Source organism: Danio aesculapii, chromosome 23, assembly GCF_903798145.1.
Source record: "Danio aesculapii chromosome 23, fDanAes4.1, whole genome shotgun sequence".
Classification (NCBI taxonomy): Eukaryota; Metazoa; Chordata; class Actinopteri; order Cypriniformes; family Danionidae; genus Danio; species Danio aesculapii.
The window spans coordinates 32,952,837-32,960,896 of NC_079457.1; the positions used below are offsets into that span (position 1 = coordinate 32,952,837).

Here is an 8,060-nt window from a genome sequence, read left to right on the forward strand (position 1 = left end):
TTAAGTAAGAATTGGATGCTTTGTTTCCAGTGAGGACTTAGAGAAACATGTTCATGCTTTTATCAACAGCAGGGTGGATTACTGTAATGGACTCCTCACTGGCCTTCTCAAAAAGACAGGCAGACATTTGCAGGTCATGCCAGGATTCTGACCAGAACCAGAAAATCAGAGCTCATTACACCTGTCTTCAGGTCTTTGCACTGGATCCCAGTTACATTCAGAATAGATTTTAAAGTATTACTACTTGTCTATAAATCACTAAATGGCCTAGGACCTCAAGACATTACATATATGCTTACTGAATACAAACAGAAATTCCAAGAGTTCATTTAATGCAACTCCCCACTGAAATGATCAGATGTGCTCCAACATTAGGTACATTCAAATCAAGACTTAACACACATATGTTTGTCTGTGCTTTTACTGAACGAGCACTGTACTATGTCCGACAAATCACACTATTTTGTCTTTCTTTTCTTTTTCATTTTTTTCTTCTTTTTTTGTGACTATATAGTGAGGCTCAATGGTGTTTCTGCCATAGAATGAAAAATGAACTTGCATAGGAGCTTCAGACACGCTCTGGGGAAGCTGTTCACTGTTCCTGTCAGTGATCTTGATATCCAGCTGCAAACTCAACCGCCATCAGATCGACATGTATCAACAGATTTAGGGTGTTTTAGTGTATTTTATATTTGTTAGTATATTTTTAAATAGTAGATATTTAATAGTAGATATTCAGTCAGTCCAGTTGAAAACAAGCTGTTTTTTTGCAATCTCCCTGTTGACCTGTGGTTCTGAATCTGTTTGAATCTGTGTATGTTTTATATATATATATATATATATATATATATATATATATATATATATATATATATATATATATATAAAATTATCTATATATATTAGATTAGATTCAACTTTATTGTCATTACACATGTACAAGCACAAGGCAACGAAATGCAGTTTAGGTCTAACCAGTAGTGCAATAGCAGCAAGTGCAGGATGCAGGTATAAGCTATAAAGTGCAGTTATAGAAAAACTACGGTAATATTTACAGATGGATGTACAATGAACATTATATACAGGTTGTATTAGCTATGAACAGAGATTTACAATAAATGAATATATGTACAGGTTGCTATTAGTAATCAGAAGTGTGCAGATAGATAAACATAATTACAAATGTATATGTACAGTGGGTGTGTACATAATTACAAATGTCCATGTGCAGTGGGTATGTACAGTTCAAATAAGTGAATCAGTGCAATGTAGTGCAATGAATTTGTGCAATTTTTAAATGTGCAATTGTTAAACGGCGCAGTGATTGTGAGGAGTATAAGTTAGAGGAGTGTGGGGGTGTATTGGGGGGGCGGGGGGGTGGGGGGGTTGGGCAAAAGAGTAAGTGAGGGGCAGATCTCAAAAGGGAGTTTTTGTCTGAAGGAGCTTGAAGCGCCTGCCGGAAGGCAAGTGAGAAAACAGTCTGTGAGCAGGGTGAAAGGTGTCCTTAAGAATACTGCGTGCTCGGCGCAGACAGCGTTTCTTCTGGATGTCAGTGTGGTCCCTGTGATGCGTTGGACAGTTTTCACCACCCACTGCAGTGCCTTACGCTCAGCAACAGAGCAGCTTCCATACCAGACTGTGATGCAGTTGGTCAAGATGCTTTCTATTGTGCAGCGGTAGAAGTTTATTTTATTTATTTATTCATATATATATATATATATATATATATATATATATATATATATATATATATATATATATATATATATATATATATATATATATATAAAATTTTATATATAATTAAATTTATAATATCTATACATTTAACATATAACCTCTATATAACTTTTTAAGAAGCATTTCATACAAACATTTTAGAGAAAATGTCAGATAGGTGGGCATTCAAAAAATTGATCGGAGAAAGAAGTGGGCCCTGAAGTGAAAGAGGTTGAGAACCCTTGATGTAAAGCACTTTGAATTACCATTGTGTGTGAAATGTGCTATATAAATAAACTTGTCTTGCCTTTTTAGATATATTGATACCAGCTCATATTTCAATGGTAGAAACAAGTTTATTTAATTTAGCCACACTTCTTGAAGAGTTGTTGAAATTGAAAAATAAATTTCAATTTAATTCAACAAATTACATCCCACTCATTACCCCAGTCAAAAATAAATAAATAAATTTAGCTTATTGTGAATTAATTTTAGCTCATTGTCTGAATTTAAAATGATAAATATATATTCAACAAACATATTAAATTGTATTTAGCCAATTTATTAAACAGAAGTTTAATATTTGTGTTTGGCGAACAAACCTTGAAGTAAAAATGTGTGTGCTCATAGTATAACATTCTCACAGTATGGAAAGTTAACATACTGTTACTATGCTAATAATTATGTGAAGATCCACATTCTGTAATTCTAAAATGACCTTTTGTGACCCAACAGGAAAATCTTTTTTAAAGTTTTCTTAATGGTATGGAGACATTTGTATTTGATATATTTAGACTTAGTATTGACGTTGCTGTTTTATACTGTTAACATACAGGGCCGCTGGAAACCCACTCAACTACAATAAAGATAGGAATTCTTGAACCAGTAAGCAGCAGCATGATAAACTCTAAGAGACCTGCCAACTTTGCTGAATGTCTGCTGTCCTGGAAGATGAGATGGTTTGCAATTTAGGAGACTTTATCAATTTTTGTGCATTTGGATTATTGTATCTCCTCAACCTGGAATACAACGACTTTCTAAACAAGTTCACATGGTGTTTGACATAGACGCAGCTTCATGGGTTTAAAGTTCTTCTTGAATATTTTTTTTTTTCTTATTTTTTTATTGAGACTTTTGGGAGATTTTTTTCTGTTTTGGAATCATCTGTCAACAGCATGAAGTAATCCACTGTTTAGATTTGAGGGTGTTTTTGATGTTTAACTGAACTGGTTTAACCATTAAAATGTGATTTCATGAGTTTAGATTACCTTTTGAGCAATGGTAATATTCAGGTAAATGGTAATATTTAGGTAACTACACTAAATAATGGTCAAAGTAACCTCACACAAATACTTACATTTTATGGTGTTTTGCCATTTTTGCACATATCTGTGAATGTATTAATTACACTTCAGCTTTGTATAAATTATGAATTAAAATGCATGACTTTATACGGTATACTTAATAGAAATATTCAATATTTGTTATTTTAAAGTATTTTCACAATAGTGTCTGTTTGATAAATATAAATAAATAAATAAATGTGGCAATGTTTAGGGTATCATTGTTTTGTATATTTTAATATTCTTATTTGACAATGGGGAATAAACAATTCAGTAAAGTTGCTTTAGCAATCTAAGTTTCCCAATAAACTTTTTTTAAATTAGGTGACACCAAAAAAGCATGCTACAACAATTTTAAATATTCAGTTGGACCATTAACATGAATGGACAGACTTGATGGTTTTTCAATTAGCTCAGCACAGTATTTCTCACCGAGCAAAGGTTAACAGGCTGTTGCTACAATTAAAAAATAAAAAATAAAAAAAAAATAAAAACATTAAGCCGAAATTAATTTAGATGTCACCAGTCTCTAAAACATTTTGAGTTTGGCAAGTATTTTTTTTTTACAGTGTAAGCTAAATGTATTAACAAAGATTATTCTAATCCACCAATTGTTACATTTTATAACCACATAATTTATGTTTATGTACAAGCATAAGCCCTAGTCAAATACATTTTTTGAGTAAGATAGACTTAATAACCCATTTGTATATCCCTCCCACAGATTAAAGAAAACTCTTTTTTTTAACATATCTAAAATGAAAACGACTCCTCTGTCCAATCATTTTATTTATTTATTTATTTATTATTCAAGCTGGTTTCCAAAGCTTGCTTGATACATTTGTCAAGTCTGATTGGAAGTCCGTTTAAACCAAAATCTCAGGCTAATAGACCTCCTCATTTTTCTAATATAAATTTAAGGACATACTGTGAAACTATAATAAATTAGGGTCCGCACTCAAACAACGATCCAACTGATTTTGACAACCTCAATAGAGTAATCTTTTAATAAAAATGTAGGAGATAAAGATGGCAAAAAAGGTAATTTGTCTGCTTTGAAAGTCCTTATTTGATCTTTAGTGAAACTAATGTTGCCAGTTAATAAACCTGAAACACACATGGTTGTTGTCAAGTGGTGAATCTAGTCAATAGTGTAATAGCGGGGTTATCATTGCAGCTTGTGCAGTCATTCTCCAAAAGCTGCACCTTATGAGCCTATCAGCAGCTCTAAGATTGCTATTGCACTTATAAAGTTGCAAACAATTTATATGTGTTGAATTCAAAGAAATAAATTACATTTATAAATGTTCAACTTAATTTACATTTACATTTAGCAGACGCTTTTATCTAAAGCGACTTACAAATGAGGACAAGGAAGCAATTTACACAACTATAAGAGCAGCAGTAAATAGGTGCTATAGACAAGTTTCAGGTGTGTAAAGTCTAAGAAGCAAAGCATTAGTGTTTTTTTTTTTTTTAATTTAGCTCAAATAAATGGTATACAACCACTTAACTTAAAAAAAAGAAAAAGGAAACCCAAGGAATCATCGAATCCATTTACTGGATTTTTGCTGGTTTGTGCTCTTATGCATTAGTCAGTGTAGCAGCTTGATGGAAATAGGCATTGTATCTAGTGAATAATGTGGAGATCACAATTCACACCATGTCACTTAAGACAATACATGTCACATTATGAAATGCTTCATACTTGTTTTGTTCAAACTGGAAGTCTGAAATAGCAGAAAAAAGGGGAAAAATGTTCTGCTTGATGAAAAAATTATGTATGAGTGTTTTAAATAATAAAATGGGGGAAATAAATGAAAAATGGGTAGCAGAAGTTGTCATTTAAAGTTGTCATTTAATTTTATTTAACAATACAATTTCATAAACAAACTTTTACTCAACTACATTTTTTAACCTGTGTAATTACAAAAATATGTGATAAATAAAATAAATAAAACAAAAACAGCTGTTGTTCTCTTGAATATAAATACAACACATCAACAAAGCTGCAGGTCATTTGAATTGTGCTTTGTCAACCACTTGAACATTTCATGACTTTACAAAGAATTGTATGATATATTTGTAACTGATTAACAATATTCTTGGGATGGACTTTATCTAAAATAACATACTACTTATACCCTCCTCATAGAGGGCATTAAATGTTCGACTCTGTCAAAGGTCTTTCTTCTTTGCACAAACAAACAGAGCATATCCTAAACAGAAGTAGTCATAAGGAAGCTCAAATCCTCATAAAACATTCTTCAAAGTGCACACAAGAGCTCCAGTGCTGTCCAAACTCTGATATCCATCTGAAGAAACTATATATTAGATAATTTCAGTCAGGGGCAGGACTCTGAAGTGCATGTTTATTTTGGGTTTCCAGCTTGAACAACTATCTATCTGTGAAAGTAGTTTGTGTGCAAACATGTAATGTTTGGTGGGTAAACTAGATCCACATCATCTCTTTTTGGGGGGCCAGATGGTCAGTGTGCTCTTATTCCATCAAGTAGTTAATGGGATATTTTATATATACATGGCTATTATCGACACTAAGGTATACGCTCCAGTCATCAGCCTGGGTAACTTAAACACCCAGGGGAGTTACTGGCAGTGGCCCACCTGCCTCATTAGAAGACCTCATTACCTCTCATTACCACAGTGGCACAGAACGCTACATGAGCACAGATCTACAGAGAGAAACCTTTAATTCAGGCTCAATGGGAAACCTGACCCTGCTCATGAATAATAATAGCCAACATCATTGTATGGAAAGAAAATAGCACTGTCCATCTGCCTCAGGACAAGAGAGCATCTGGGAATTTGAATGGCTTCACTCACTCAGTGTCAAGCAAATTTTGTGTTTTATCCAAACTGACTTCAAGAGGGCGATCAACCTACATTTGGACTGATACACCTAGGGCAAGTGTACGTATGCCATTGTTGGTGAATTTTATGACATATATTATGCAGAACATAATTGATGTTTTTATTTTTATTATTTCTGTGCAGGTTTCAATCTCGGCTTTATTTTTTGCAGATGTTGTCTGAATTGCCCAACCTTTTCTGGACGGTATGGTTTTACAGTTTCTTATGTATATAAAGAGACACATTGTTTTTGTAGATTCCAACATATCTGATACATTACATCATTCTGCCAAATAGGTATAAATATCCTGCTGGGGAAGCACCTCTGTGTTGACTTATCCCTGCTGTTCATGCATTCATACTTGTGATCCTGAAAATGACTGACATGCTAACCACAGCTCATGTCCAGATGAAAATCATAAAAAAAGTAGCATGTACTGTCTTATAGAGGAATGAGGCTACAATAGCAAGAATCTCTGGTTGTGTAACATGAGTGGCTTGCCAGATAGATGGAAAAAGAAAGGGGTAGTGAGAGAAAGGTTTGATGTTTTAGTGGTCTCTACCTTAGAAAATAATACTTCTCCAACATCCGAATCACCAAGCAGACCCAATAAAGTAGATCATCTCTTCTTGCTTCAACTGCGCGTCTTCTCACACCATTAAAAACTCAAGTTTCCATAACACCACATGTTATTGTTATCCAAACCGCATTAGTTGGTTTGGAATTCATTCAGAAACAGCTGTTTTTTTTCTTCTCTTTCCCTTTTTTTAGTTTCATTCTCAAACTTTTTGAAGTTGATGAAGTAAGCCACACTTTTGCTGTTCCTCTACAATCCAGATACCATCTAGTGTATCACTCAAGTAATTTCTTTACAGTGCATGCATATATTTTCTTGTCAACAGCCCCTTGAGTCTTCCTGTCATAGGATATGGGCTCTTTTAAAATAATATATATATATATATATATATATATATATATATATATATATATATATATATATATATATATATATATATATATATATATATATATATATATATATATATATATTGTTTTGGTTGCTGAAAGGTTGCAAGAACATTTAAAAGCATTCCACCCAGTGCTGCTTACCTCACAGCAGCTCCCTTCTAAAGTTGTCAGATGTCAAAACCTCAAGTTGGTTGTATTCCAGCTCTCAAACTTTCCACAGGATTATCCCCAAAGTCTGGTGCTTTTCAATGTGGCAAATTGTGAGTATCCAGGTCCTATGCCATCCACTCCAGCCTTTCTCCCACTCTCTCTTAAGGGAGATTGATTGTTCTGAAAGTTGGAGTCCCACAACTCTCCTGACCTCCACTGGAGGAGCCAACAGGTCCTAGTGCCTCCCTTTTCCCTCTCTATGCCCCTCCTTCTCTCATCATGTCTATAGGCTGCAGAAATCATTGCATAGTGCTGCAAGTGACAGGAAAGTGGAGGTTTGTTTAGGCCCCATTCACAAGATGATTCACTGTCATTTCCCTACTCTTGTTAGTCATCTTTGGAATTACTTACCTCAATAGTTGTTGCAAACGCTTTTCTTGAGTCATTTAATCACAATCCATCTTGCTCTAGAAATGCAAATTGCATTGGGTATTTGCTGAAAGAAACTATTGCTGGTTGTGTGGCTGATGCCAAAATAACAAACAGAATAAAGGAGTGACAGAAATTGTTTCCTTTTTAGTACAGCGCCTAAAAACCACAAAGGAGGAAAAAAAAGCCAGCAGATGGAATCACTTTGACAGGGGCTCCAGCTATAGTTCAGATGCCCTAAGCTGAATTGAATTTAAAGAAGAATTATGCTCACAGGAAGTGCAGTAGACTGATTCTACTAAGTGAGTATGACATGAGGAGTTTTCTCACAGCAAACAAAAACCTGGCATTAATAATTTTGAATGGGAAATTCCCAAACAAAAATGTACATATCTTGAAATAAAATTGTATCCAGAGTTTCCATTGTATTATTCATTTCACTTTTGGCTGTTCCCTTAAGAGCACATATAATGCTATTTGATACCAACACACCCAGCTTTGAACTGGGCCAGTCTACTCATATATCATAACAGAGGGGTCTCATCTTTTTTTTTTTACTAAAAAATATATTTCCTTTA

The 8,060-nt window shown here is 33.9% G+C and overlaps 1 protein-coding gene across 1 annotated transcript in view; it reads right to left on the bottom strand.

Annotated features, from left to right (window-relative positions):
• ngfa (nerve growth factor a (beta polypeptide)) overlaps positions 1–7,256 on the bottom strand; it is a 121,325-nt gene extending 114,069 nt beyond the window's left edge. The window contains exon 1 of the mRNA XM_056448942.1: positions 7,045–7,256. The gene's annotated coding sequence lies outside the window, so the exon portion shown is untranslated. The remainder of the gene's footprint in view (positions 1–7,044) is intronic.
• Positions 7,257–8,060: the final 804 nt, after the last annotated feature.